The sequence below is a fragment of the Crocuta crocuta genome, unplaced genomic scaffold (assembly GCF_008692635.1).
Source record: "Crocuta crocuta isolate KB4526 unplaced genomic scaffold, BGI_CrCroc_1.0 scaffold129, whole genome shotgun sequence".
NCBI classification, from domain to species: Eukaryota; Metazoa; Chordata; class Mammalia; order Carnivora; family Hyaenidae; genus Crocuta; species Crocuta crocuta.
Window position 1 is genome coordinate 12,319,959 of NW_027551571.1, and position 12,093 is coordinate 12,332,051.

Below are 12,093 nucleotides of genomic sequence, written 5' to 3' on the forward strand. Positions count from 1 at the left end.
CTTCCTCTCTCTCTGCCCCTCCCCTGCCCATGCTCTGTCTCTCTCTCTCTCAAACAAACAAACGAACAAAAAAAGAAGTACAGACATTTACGGATTGGCAGGTCCCTTCCCAGGGGAGAGGAAGGATGGGGAAGGCACTAGTTAAGATGCAGGAGCTGGGAAGACCTTTCTGACGAAGAGACTTTTCATTCTGAGGGATGGGCAGGAGTTTATCAAATGAGAAGTGGGAGACAGAGAATTCTGGGCTGCGGAGGGGTGTGAGGCTTTGAAGGCAAGGATGCACACGGAGTCTTGGAGGATGGAGAGCTAGGTAGGGTGGGCGAGGCCAGAGAGGAAGACAAGAGCAGATCATGCCGCACCCTTTATGCCAGATTAGGGACCTCGGAGTTTATCCCAGGGCCTGTGGGTTTGTAGGAGGAGAATATCAGGAGCCAATACACATTTCTACAGGATCGCCTAGGAAGAGCAGATCGGAGAGGTTTGGACATGGCAGTTGGGCGCCTCATTAACTGGAGTGTTGGAGAGTTAGGACCTATAGTCAGATGGGACTGAGTGAAAAAGAATGGGAGGGGAGGAAGTGGAGGCCACATTTGTGCAGGTGGGTTCTGAAAGGGATTGGAGAGACCGAGCAGGTACAGGTTGAGGTGAGCGGCCATGCCCGTGCATGTGGAAGCCACCCTGGTTGGGGTTAGGGAATGGTACCCGGCTCCTCGGTGAACCACCACGCCCACATCTCTGTGCTTGGAGTTCTATGACACCTGCGTTTCTAGAAGATTAGTAATTTGAATCCTCGCTCTGGCTTTGTCACTAATAGCTGGGGAAATCGGAGCTTATCTCTTGCCCTTCTCTGTTTCTGTTTCTCTTCTTGTTTTCCTCATAGCCTGGTGATTTTATGATTTAAAAATATGGGTAATCTGTCTACGGAAACTTTTCTTCCGTAGTGTCATTCATATGTGTTAATTTCGATCATTTTTATAAATTGAACTAGAAGTATGAGTGGGTATGTGCAACATTTATGGTGAGATTCTAAGCATTTGCTCTTTGATGATTACCAGTAAGCTGGTTTCCAACTGCCTTAAATGGAGGGATACCGGTGATAAGCCTGATGGTAAGGAGATGCCAGCCCCNGGGTGTGGGTGGGGGGGGTGAGGCCTGGTGGGAGCCCTGGGTATGGCTGAGCCAATTTTCTGTGTCTCAGTGGAGTCCCTTCCCCCTGCTCTTCTTCATCACGTGGGACTCTTCCTCCTTACCTACGGATATCTTATGAAAAGATGCAAGAGCAGTACATCTGGTCTGTCATCTGGGGACCCATGTCTAGCAGAATATGCTGGACTAAAGATCAAGAATGAACATCACAGGTAGCCTGATGGGGCCTTGAAAAAGTGATCAATCGTAGCTGTGTGGAATGAGAGTATAGGTAGGACCATAGAACTGAAAGCTACCCCAAAATCAGTTAAGACATTTGATGCTTCCTGACTACTTCTTTCAGGAATGCTGACTTCACTCCTGGGAAATAATTAATGTGGTGAGATCAAAGAATGCCAACAGACTAAAATTTGGGTTTGAACACACCCACCTTTTTTTGTTTGTTTGTTTGTTTTTGTTTTTTAGAGAGAGAGAGCATGAGCTGGGGAGGATCAGAGAGAGAGAGCAGGACAAAGGGTCTGAAGCGGGCTCTGTGCTGACAGAACGACAGCAGCAAGCCCGATGCAGGGCTCGAACTCACGAACCGTGAGATCACAACCTGAGCCAAAGTCAGATGCTCAACTGATTGACACCCAGGCACCCCAACATGCCCACATTTTTTAACTTTCATTCTGCTGTAGACTGGTCTGGCTTTCTTAAGCCCTGACTGACATGCCAAGGTGAACCTAAAAGCATTTCCTGGGATTTACTTAAGGTAAAGAATTTAATTAGCCAGAGGGGTGGGAGGACTTGGTAGCTACAGACCTTGGTTGGTGGGTCTGGATTGAGAGGAGGCGCCTGGGTTCTGGCCATAGGTTATGTCAGCACTCTTGTCTTTGAGGTCAATAAATCATACCTTCTGTGCCAGGTTTTTCTTGTGGGTTTTTAAGATCCCAGTTTCCTAAGTGTGGTACCCTCATAAGGCTGCCGACCTCAAATCTCTGCCTACCCTTCTCCTTTTGGTGATTAGATAATGCCTGGCCATGATTTAGCCCTGGGGCTATTTCAGGGTTGAATCTTCTCCTCCTTCAGGCTAACTGTGTAAATGAAAAGTATCCTTATGTGGCAGTGTCCTACCTACCTAATCTTATCTATCTATCTATCTATCTATCTATCATTTATCTATCATCTATCTTATCGATCATCTATCCGTCATCTTTGTCAAAGAGTAAAAGGGTATTGATATCTTCATCTCTTCCCATCATCTCCTAAGATCACAAATCTACAAGATAGCTCTCTGGAATTGCAAAAATAGGAACCTCATGGAAGTTCATGTGATACCTGAGAACTTCACCTTTTATGCCGTTTCCCCAGACTTCTGATCTGATTAGAAAGCAGATGTCAGTGTGGTGCATCTCTGTGGTGACGGGCACTGAGTTTTCCTCTCCCAGCGCCCCCCAGACTTAAAGTGTGGATGCTAGAGTGCACTTTGCCTTCTCATCTGGCGTCCTTTTTTATGGGGCTTAGAAGCAGAGAGTACAGGATGCAGTTGTGCAATGTGGTGCTAAACGAATGGGCTTGCTTTTAGCTGCTTTCGGCCAGTCCCTCCTGTCTGCCAGCCACATCATTTAAAAGCACACAAGCCAGCCCTGTTTCACAGCCCTTCCTTCATAAGGTAGTGTTCGCAACTCAGAAATAAATCCTAGTTAAGCATCATTAGACTGCTGGTGGGTTTCAGAAAGCCCACAAGTGCAGCGGTGAGTTGCAAAGAGTGGGAAGCTAGAAGGTGCGTTGTGGAACTCCAGGATTGCGAGGTGTAGAAGAGGGGTGCGCGTTCTCTCCCCTGGAGATAGGGCCCTGCTCCACACACCCTGCACACACACACACGCCCCACGGGGGACGGCGCGCTCACCGGTGTGGGCGGCTCAGCTGATGGCACACAAGTAGACCGCAGAAAAGTACTAACTGGGTGTAGAGTTTCAGTTTGACAAGATGCAAAGAGCTCGGGAGATAGAGGGTAGTGATGGTTGCAGGTTAGGAATGCTGTTAATACCACTGTACTGCACCCTTAAAAATGGTTAAGGTGGTAAATTTTATGTCCTGTGTATTTTTTCACAATAAAAAATAGGAAAAAAAAAAGAAACTGAGATTCCAATGCTATGAAAAATAGCATTCTCAAATATTTTGGTCTCAAATTCTTTACATGCTTAAAAATTATTGAACTCCCCCCCCAAGTGCCTGTTAATGTGAGTTTTGTCTATCTATCATCTATCTATCTATCTATCTATCTATCTATCTATCTATCTATCTATCAGTATTTTTTGATACCATTAGTTCATTATAAAAGAGAGACAGAAATTATTTACATGATGAAAGATGAAAGATTTCACAACTTCAGTTGTGAATAGGCAGCTTCATATAATGCCAATCCCTTTTTTTTTTTTTAATTTGGGGAGAGAGAGAGAGAGAGCGAGCGAGCTAGCGAGCACAAGTGGGGGCAGGGGCAGGGGCAGAGACAGAGAATCCCAAGCATGCTCCACACTGTCAGCACAGAGCCTGACACAGGGCTCAAACTCATGAACCGTGAGCTCATGACCTGAGCTGAAGTCAGACGCTTAACCAACTGAGCCACCCGGGTGCCCCGATACCATTTCAGTAATGTGTTTTAGTCTAAATACTTTCCAAGAATGTCACCATCTCCAAATAAGAAATAGTCTTTGTCATCTAGACCTAGTTTGGTGCCTCCATATTCTGGGAGAAGGACTTGATGTCCGACTTCCACTCTAACTGGGTGAATCTCTCCACCCTTTCCTTTAGAGCTTCATCCAACAGCTTCTACTGTTGCTTGCAGTATTTTTTCCTTGAGATTTTTCTAGAAGCATCATGCCTCCTTTGGTTAGAGTTTTGTACACACTCCTTTCAACTAAAAGTTGGTCAAGGAGGGAAAGAAACTCTCTAAACGCCTGCTCTGACATCACTCCAGCTGCTGCAGTGCGTACTCTCATTTCTCAATATATATGTTAGAAATTAAAATAGTCACACCTTAGCAGCACCTGGCTGGTTCGTTCAGTGGAGCACGCGACCCTTGATCTCAGGGTTGTGAGTTCGAACCCCCTGTTGGGTATAGAGATTACTTAAAAAATAAAGTCTTGGGGCACCTGGGTGGCTCNCTAAACGAATGGGCTTGCTTTTAGCTGCTTTCGGCCAGTCCCTCCTGTCTGCCAGCCACATCATTTAAAAGCACACAAGCCAGCCCTGTTTCACAGCCCTTCCTTCATAAGGTAGTGTTCGCAACTCAGAAATAAATCCTAGTTAAGCATCATTAGACTGCTGGTGGGTTTCAGAAAGCCCACAAGTGCAGCGGTGAGTTGCAAAGAGTGGGAAGCTAGAAGGTGCGTTGTGGAACTCCAGGATTGCGAGGTGTAGAAGAGGGGTGCGCGTTCTCTCCCCTGGAGATAGGGCCCTGCTCCACACACCCTGCACACACACACATGCCCCACGGGGGACGGCGCGCTCACCGGTGTGGGCGGCTCAGCTGATGGCACACAAGTAGACCGCAGAAAAGTACTAACTGGGTGTAGAGTTTCAGTTTGACAAGATGCAAAGAGCTCGGGAGATAGAGGGTAGTGATGGTTGCAGGTTAGGAATGCTGTTAATACCACTGTACTGCACCCTTAAAAATGGTTAAGGTGGTAAATTTTATGTCCTGTGTATTTTTTCACAATAAAAAATAGGAAAAAAAAAAGAAACTGAGATTCCAATGCTATGAAAAATAGCATTCTCAAATATTTTGGTCTCAAATTCTTTACATGCTTAAAAATTATTGAACTCCCCCCCCCCAAGTTCCTGTTAATGTGTTTTGTCTATCTATCATCTATCTATCTATCTATCTATCTATCTATCTATCTATCTATCTATCAGTATTTTTTGATACCATTAGTTCATTATAAAAGAGAGACAGAAATTATTTACATGATGAAAGATGAAAGATTTCACAACTTCAGTTGTGAATAGGCAGCTTCATATAATGCCAATCCCTTTTTTTTTTTTTAATTTGGGGAGAGAGAGAGAGAGCGAGCTAGCGAGCACAAGTGGGGGCAGGGGCAGGGGCAGAGACAGAGAATCCCAAGCATGCTCCACACTGTCAGCACAGAGCCTGACACAGGGCTCAAACTCATGAACCGTGAGCTCATGACCTGAGCTGAAGTCAGACGCTTAACCAACTGAGCCACCCGGGTGCCCCGATACCATTTCAGTAATGTGTTTTAGTCTAAATACTTTCCAAGAATGCCACCATCTCCAAATAAGAAATAGTCTTTGTCATCTAGACCTAGTTTGGTGCCTCCATATTCTGGGAGAAGGACTTGATGTCCGACTTCCACTCTAACTGGGTGAATCTCTCCACCCTTTCCTTTAGAGCTTCATCCAACAGCTTCTACTGTTGCTTGCAGTATTTTTTCCTTGAGATTTTTCTAGAAGCATCATGCCTCCTTTGGTTAGAGTTTTGTACACACTCCTTTCAACTAAAAGTTGGTCAAGGAGGGAAAGAAACTCTCTAAACGCCTGCTCTGACATCACTCCAGCTGCTGCAGTGCGTACTCTCATTTCTCAATATATATGTTAGAAATTAAAATAGTCACACCTTAGCAGCACCTGGCTGGTTCGTTCAGTGGAGCACGCGACCCTTGATCTCAGGGTTGTGAGTTCGAACCCCCTGTTGGGTATAGAGATTACTTAAAAATAAAGTCTTGGGGCACCTGGGTGGCTCAGTTTGTTGAGCATCTGACTTCAGCTCAGGTCATGATCTCATGTCCGTGGGTTCCAGGCCCACTTGGGGTTCTGCACTGACAGCTCAGAGTCTGGAGCCTGTGTCTCCCTCTCTCTATCCCTCCCCGGCTCGTGCTCTGTCTCTGTCTCTCAAAAAATAAAGTAAAACGTTAAAATAAAATAAAATCTTGAAGAGGTTAAAATTTAAAATATTAATTATTAATTCATTTAAAATAGCAATAATCTCATTACATGTTAACACAGATGTTACAATACAAGAGTAAAATTGTTTTATATTTTTACAGATGTATTTATTGTCTGGTTTAATGGAAGGCAGGAGGATTCTTAGACTTGCTTCTGTCTTTAGTCTGTGATCTCATGCATTATATATTCCCTAGAAAACTCCTGGACTACATGTGAGAGAATGAGTAGGAAAATAACATCTTCGTTTATTATGAAAACAGTTTTTTTTTAATCTCATGAACCCTTTAAAGGGACTAAGGAACCCAGGGGTCCCCTGACCACACTTAGAGAACTACTGCTCTAGAACAACTCTGTAGCCAAGTTAATTTTTTGTTATGTTCTATGTTTTAGCCTCTTCATCAAATGTTATCTGAACTTGAACTTTAGCAATCCAATGCATTGCCTATCTGTGATTTCAAATTAAAGAACTAAGTGGTTCCTTAAAAAAAACACGCATGATTTTTCTCTTGTTTATGTAACAAGCAACAAAAAAACCCTGTTTGCACCAGTCTATTGTTAATTTTTTCAGAAGCTACCAGATTGGTCTAGTGTGTACCTACTTTGAATTCCCTTTGCTAAACGAACTTGAGGAGGAAACTCAAGACATGGAAGATCTTGAGTGTGAAAATCAGGTAAAGAAAGCCAGTGTTTCCTTCCAGGTGCACAGAATTTGCTTTTTCCAAGTGTTATTCCTGTTTTCTGTGGAGTGAGGACTTTCTTTCCGCTTCTCTGGGGAAAGCCCGCACCTGTCCCAGAGTGGTGCCCAGAGCTCTCTCCTGGGGCTGGGCCCTTAGCTGCGCTCTCTGGAGGATACGGTGCTCTTGAGAGAATCTTCTTCTCCTCCCTCCTCTGCCCCACCTCACTCTTCCTTGTATAGAGAACTTGAAAACTCAGGGAGGAGATTGCGCTTAGGAAACAAACTGGAAAAAAGAGAGGTGTGAAATCTAATTTTAATAAGTCAAATCAAATCTTTTTGGCTTGCATTGTCTGGGGAATCTCATTACTTTATAATTTTTTTTCATGTTGTTGAAGTAGGAATTAGTCACAGCAGATAGGCCTGCGGAAAACATTAAAAAAAAGAAAAAAAAAAACTTCCCAGGATGGTTTCTAGGAGCTGGATGTGGATGTTTGTGAAACATTTTTTTCTCCCTCCCAAATAATGGATTAGGTGTTATAGGAACTAGCATATTTATTTGATTATATCTTTTAAAATGTTAAATGCACTTTTCTTTTCTCACCCCATGAAACAGCCACTGTGGCAGCGTACGACAGCAGTAGACCCTGGCTCTCTGGGTTTGCTGTGAATGTGCTGAGCATGTATGATTTGCCAGAAGCACTCTGCTACTTCCAGCGGCAAAGAGCGCTTTTGTACAATACTTTGGAAAAGCCCTAATGTGTCTGGCGCTCCCGGTTGGGAGAGGCCGCTGAGTGTGTCCCTTCTGGAGTGGCTCCCTGACCAGACCTCTTCTGCTTGCAGACGGTCAGAAGATCCCTGGCTCCTGCTTGTTTCCAGTGTCTTTTCAGACTTCTCTTTGACCCTGAGAGCCACAGATTGCCTTCTGACAAGAATCGTGTTTGTTTAGGGAGCCAACACCACTATCTCCTGCCCCCTAGATGTGGGAAACAGCCCAAGGCCTTATTTCACACCCGAGTGTAAAGACTAAGCTTGTAGCCTTTTCTGCTGGTTTTGAACGGGGAGTTGGGTGGGGGATGAATGCAAGGATGGCGTTTGCTGAAATGGAGCCAAGGGTATACTGAAAGGGGCACTGGAGACCAACCCTGTAGCCGGGCCCTTCGCCGGCTTCCCTGTGTTGCAAGTGGTTCTGCTGGGTCCGCCTGGCAAAGTCAAAAGAGCATCGAATGGACAGGAGAATTTCTGTGTACGCAGAGTTCTGGTTCTTACATGACAATCGTCATAATAGTAAATACGTAGCACTTGCATTGTGGCTGAGCATTGTTCTAAATGTGGTATACATGTTAGCTTGTTTCATAGCAATTTAAGGTAGGCATTATCATTTTATCCTAAGTGAAATTATATTTCTTGATCTATCTATATCATCTCTACCTACCAATAATCTATTTGTCTATCATCTATCTTATCTATCACCTATTATCTATCCATAATCAATCATCTATCTACCTATCATCTATCAATCTAACTATTATCTATCTGTTATCAATCATCTATCTATCATCTATCTATTATCAAGTATCTATCATGTATCTATCAATCAATCAACAGACAAGGAGACATCTGAGAGATTTTAATAATTTATCCAAGTATATAACTAGAAGTTGGCGGGACTGAGATTCAAATCCTGGCAGGCCAGGCACAGAATCTGCTCTTTCCCACAAATTTGAATCTCAGCTCTGCCCCTTACCGTGGGAAAGTTATTTTAACCTTTCTGGCCTCAGTTGCTCCATCTGCTGAGTGGGGATAATAATAGCATCTACCTGAAGGGAGATAACAGTATTTAAAGCAGTGCCTGATACAAAGTAAGCAGCATATAAGGGCTTACTAGAGATTATTTTTGTAATGGACACTCTAAAGAAGGCTGAGTGTACATACTTTATAGAGGTAAGCAGAGAAAAACATTTTGACTCTTTTATTGATTGCTCATTATCTACAAGGACTTTGTAGATATTTTGAAGCTCTTTGTGGAAAGAGCATGAGTTGATGAAAACACATATATGTTGTCCCACACTCATTTAGGGAGATAAGATACAAGTACAGTTAGTTTTAAGGACATGAGCCTAGGGTGTAAAGATGGCCAGCAAAGCCCAGCCAAGAGGAGCAAACCGTGAGCAGCTTCCCTGACACGGGCCTCCCTGGGAAAGCCGGGCTTGGGCCCTGGGCTCACTACCCCTCCTGTGTGCTAAACATGAACCTTATCCAGAAATGGCGGATCATGATAATGCCTGCCTTTCTGGATTGGTTTGGGGATTAAAGAAGTTCATTCACTCATTCATTGTTCCTTGCTAGGCATGAAGGATACAGAGGTTAAGAAAAAATAGATCCTGACTTTGTGGGGTTCACAGTGCTGTGGTGGAGGCTTCTGGGAAATTGTTCTACTGCAGTTTAGCAAGTTAAATACTCGATGGAGGCAGGCAATGGCGGAGGGGCTGGTTTTAGGGTAGGGAGAGGTCTGGGGTCAGGGTAGAGAATATAGGTCTTGAAGGGCGTTTTGAGCAGATAGTGAGAGGTACTTTTGGAGAATTTCAGGTAATTCTTGATAGTCCTAGAGTTTGAGTTGGGTTGTGGAATGTGAAGATAATGGATGAGAAAACATAATAATGACAGCTAACATTTGTCTCAGCATTTACTATGTGTAAGCACAGACAACTTTATTTTTATTATCTTGTTTTTAAAGATTTTCTTTCTTTTTTTAAATATGTATTTATTTTTGAGAGAGAGAGAAAGAGAGAGCATGCACGCACGCATGAGCCGGGAAGGGAGGCAGAGAATCCAAAGCAGGTTCTGTGCTGTCAGCACAAAGCCCGATGCAGGGCTCGAGCCCATGAACCGTGAGATCATAACCTGAGGTGAAGTCAGATGCTTAACCAACGGAGCAACCCAGGCACCCTTATTCTCATTTTAAACCTTCATGACAGCATTATGTGGTATGTGATACTTAGTATCCATGTTATACAAATGAAAAAACAGAGGCTCAGAGACCTTTAGTGAGTAGCCCAAGGTCACACAGCTAGTAGTGTTGAAGCTGGGATTCAGACTCAAGCAGTCTGGATTCAGAGTTTATCCTGAAGGGCAAGGGAGCTACCAGAGGACTTTAAGCCTGCACATTTTAGAAGGTGGCATGAACTTGGCATGGACAGAAAGGTAGGGGATGGGGCTAGGTCTAAGGCAGGGAAGACGCTTAGAAGTGTATTGTAAGAAACCATGGAAAAGTACTGAGTGTCTGAATTAAAGCAGAGGCAGGACAGGAAAGGAATTTGAGAAATGTTGGGGAATAGAGGATGAAGGGAAAGTGTGGACATGTTTATTTTAAGGTCCCAGTGGGACATTCAAATGGTCATGTCCAGTAGGCAGTTAGAGGAATCTGAAATGTAGCAGGGAGACCGGGCTGGAGATCACGAACCTCCCAGGGGGAGGAGCAGAGGGTTCAGAGGAGCCCCTGGGCTGCAGTGACCCAGATCTGAGGCCTGCAGATTGTACCCAGGTTACAGATTTGTTTGATTTGGCTCACAGTAAGTAGTTAAACATTGAAACCAATAGTTGCCAACGTTTAGAAAATTGGGAAAGTTAATATAAAAACAAGATTTGTGGGTGTTCTTGCCAAATTGGTCGATCCAACCACCTGATGTGCACAAATAAGGGACATGTGTCCCCTTTCAGCAGGGCCGGTGCTCTGCAGCTTGTCACAGTGGCTGGATGTCTTCTTTGTTTCATTTCAGGCACTTGCCTGGCCCCCGCAGGTAGTTTATTATGTGACCCCAGACTGAAGGTTTGGCAAGATGAAGCAGTGTGCCACAGGAAACCAAGAATGAGTGGTCAGACAAGTGGCATCAGCGAACCCCAGGGGCTGGGAGGTGGACGGTGACAAACAGTAGGTCTGGTGCAGAAGTCATCCTCAGGCACCCTTAGCAGAAACACTTAGCGGTGTGTTAGGGAAAGAATTGCACAAGAGGAAGGAAGGGTGAGTGTGAACAATGATTCTAAGAAGCTGTGTTGTGAAGAGCAGTTGGGGTTGGGAGATGTGAGTGATGTGAGCATACCTGTCTAAGGATGTATGTGATATAAAATAGTACTTTCTTTGTCCTTGACTCACATTTTGTAACTACAAGGAATCCCGTCTTTGCTTTCGTTGTTCTTATTAAAACAGAGTGCTCCAGGGTATAGAACGGAATGAGGTTCTTCGTGTGCCTCTGAAGGCCGCGCTGCCAACTCAGATCTTCCCAGTGTTATGTGCATTTTTGCTAGTCTGAGTAACAGTGCCCTAAAATGGGCCCCTGTGCATTTCAGCAGAGCAGGCTAAGTTGAGCAGTGTCGGTGTGGTGACTTACTACCCGCATGTCCTCATGTGTTTGTATTCCATCCATTTCCTTTTGCCATTTGCCAGGTGGAATCTATGAGATGCTCTTATCAACTAGCATCACTTCTATTGCAGCTTGGGTTCATGGGCCTTTGGTTGGTTGTATGCTATATGCCGATTTCCCCATTTCCTTTTTTATATTTGTTTTATGATATAATTTGCTATAATAACTGTGTGTGTGTGTGTGTGTGTGTGTGTGTGTGTGAGCTTGTCTATCTCCCCTTTGATGAAAACTCTTTTTATTAAGGAAGAAAATGCATCTCCTTCTGCAGTGCCTGAGAAATCAGCTGCCTTTCTTCTGTGGTGACCACAATTTCAGAAGCACATTTGCTGTGATTTTTCTTTTCTCCCAATAACACACTAGACAGACAGACTTTAAAATGTGACATAGAATGGAAGCAGCCAGTAGCCAAGCTATGTGACAGATATTAACTAGTGAATTCAGCAAATCATTTTGAAGAGGCTACTATGTTTCAGATGCGTTTATAAGCAATTAGGCTACAGTGGTACTTAAGAGAGAGAAAAATTTGTGCTTTCACTGAGCTCATATCTGAGTGTGGGAATAAATAATAAATATGATAAAGAAATAGAGTATATACTTTAAGTCTTTAAGTCTATTTTTGGGAGTGATAAATCCTAAGGAGAAAAAATAAAGCAAGGAGTGGGGGGATAGGAATCTCATTGGGGGCTATTTTAGGTAGGGTAACCAAGGAGGGGCTTATTTGGAAGATATTTGTGTCCAGGCCTGAAGAGAGTGGCGAAGCAAGCCATACAATCCCCTGTGGACAGAGCGTTCCAGAGACAGAGATCAACCAGTGCAAAGGCCCTGAGGTGGGAATGATTAAAGAATAGCATGGACACCAGTATGCCAGATGGGAATGAAAGAAAGAAAGGAGAAGGAGAGGAA

General features: G+C 44.0%; 2 pseudogenes; both read right to left on the reverse strand.

Annotated features, from left to right (window-relative positions):
* Positions 1–3,790: 3,790 nt before the first annotated feature.
* Positions 3,791–4,100, reverse strand: LOC144220715 (10 kDa heat shock protein, mitochondrial pseudogene; annotated as a pseudogene).
* A 1,290-nt stretch (positions 4,101–5,390) lies between these two features.
* On the reverse strand, positions 5,391–5,700 carry LOC144220719 (10 kDa heat shock protein, mitochondrial pseudogene; annotated as a pseudogene).
* Positions 5,701–12,093: the final 6,393 nt, after the last annotated feature.